This window comes from Cyphomyrmex costatus, unplaced genomic scaffold (genome assembly GCF_001594065.2).
Source record: "Cyphomyrmex costatus isolate MS0001 unplaced genomic scaffold, Ccosl1.0 scaffold689, whole genome shotgun sequence".
Taxonomy (NCBI): domain Eukaryota; kingdom Metazoa; phylum Arthropoda; class Insecta; order Hymenoptera; family Formicidae; genus Cyphomyrmex; species Cyphomyrmex costatus.
Genome location: NW_017280254.1, coordinates 43634 through 45186, shown reverse-complemented (window position 1 = coordinate 45186; position 1553 = coordinate 43634).

The following is a 1553-nucleotide window of genomic DNA, read 5'->3' as shown; positions in this document are numbered from 1 at the left end:
TCGCGGATGAATTGAAAAATTTAGCACATAGTGTGCAATCTGTAATTTCGACCAATGTTCCCATGGATTTCACGTAAGATGACTGGCGAAAATTCAACAACGTCACGCACTGTCATGTATGCGAGAAAGCGTTCGCGAAAGACGATACGCGAGCACGCGATCACTGCCATCTCACCGGGCGATACAGAGGTCCCGCGCACTCAAATTGTAATTTAAATTATAAAGATTCGCGATGCATACCCGTAGTCTTTCATAATTTAACCGGTTACGACGCTCATTTCATTATAAAGGAAATTGCTACTGCCTATGAAGGACACGTTGATCTCTTACCGACAACTAAAGAAAAATATATCTCTTTTACTAAACACGTTGATGATACTATAGATGATAAAAAAAATTGTATACAATTACGTTTCATAGATTCATATAGATTTCTTGCTTCTAGTTAAGACAAATTATCATCTTTTTTCAACAAACATAAGCTGCGGGTACTGCGACGTGAATTTTTCCATTTATCGGAAGAAAATTTTAATCTTTTAACTCGAAAAGGTGTCTTTCCGTACGAGTACATTGATTGCAGTGAAAAATTGAATGAATCGTGCTTGCCACCTCGCGAGTCATTTTACAGTTCATTGACACACGACACGGTATCCGAGAGCGATTACGCGCACGCAGTCAACGTGTGGCAGCGGTTCTCCATCCAAACGCTCGGTGAATATAGCGATCTGTATCTAAAAACGGATGTATTGTTGTTTGCTAACATATTTGAAAATTTCCGCGATAGCTGCATTGCGAGTTACGGGCTCGACCTCGCGTATTATTATCAACCATTGCCATACGCTGATTTTCGATGGATCGACGACGTGCATAATTTCGACTTTTCGACCATCCCGCTAGATTCACCTACAGGCTATATTCTCGAGGTTAACATTGAGTACCCGCAACATCTCCACGACGCGCACACTGACCTACCGTTCTGTCCAACGCGAGAGAAACCACCCGGCAAGCGCGATGACAAGCTCCTCGCGACGTTATGCGATGAGCAGCGTTACGTGATTCATTATCGCATCCTGCAGCAGTGTACTCGTCACGGCCTTCGTATAGCAAAGATTCACCGTATACTGCAATTCACGCAATCTCCATGGTTTCGCGATTACATAGAATTAAATACAAAATTTAGAACTTTGGCAAAAAACGATTTTGAGAAAAATTTATACAAACTTATGAATAATGCGGTATTTGGTAAAACCATGGAGAATGTGCGCGATCGCGTTGTAAAATTAGTAACAAAATGGGAAGGCAGACACGGGGCTGAAGCAATGATCGCGAAACCCAACTTTCACAGTCGTAGCGTCTTCTCAGAGAATCTGGTCGCGATAGAGCTGCGTAAACTCGAGGTGAAGTTCGACAAACCGATATACGTGGGTATGTGCATCCTCGATATATCTAAAACGTGTTTGTATGAATTTCACCACGAATATATGACACCGTTGTTTCGCGAAAAATGTAAAATTATGTATACCGATACTGATAGTCTCATATATCATGTGGAA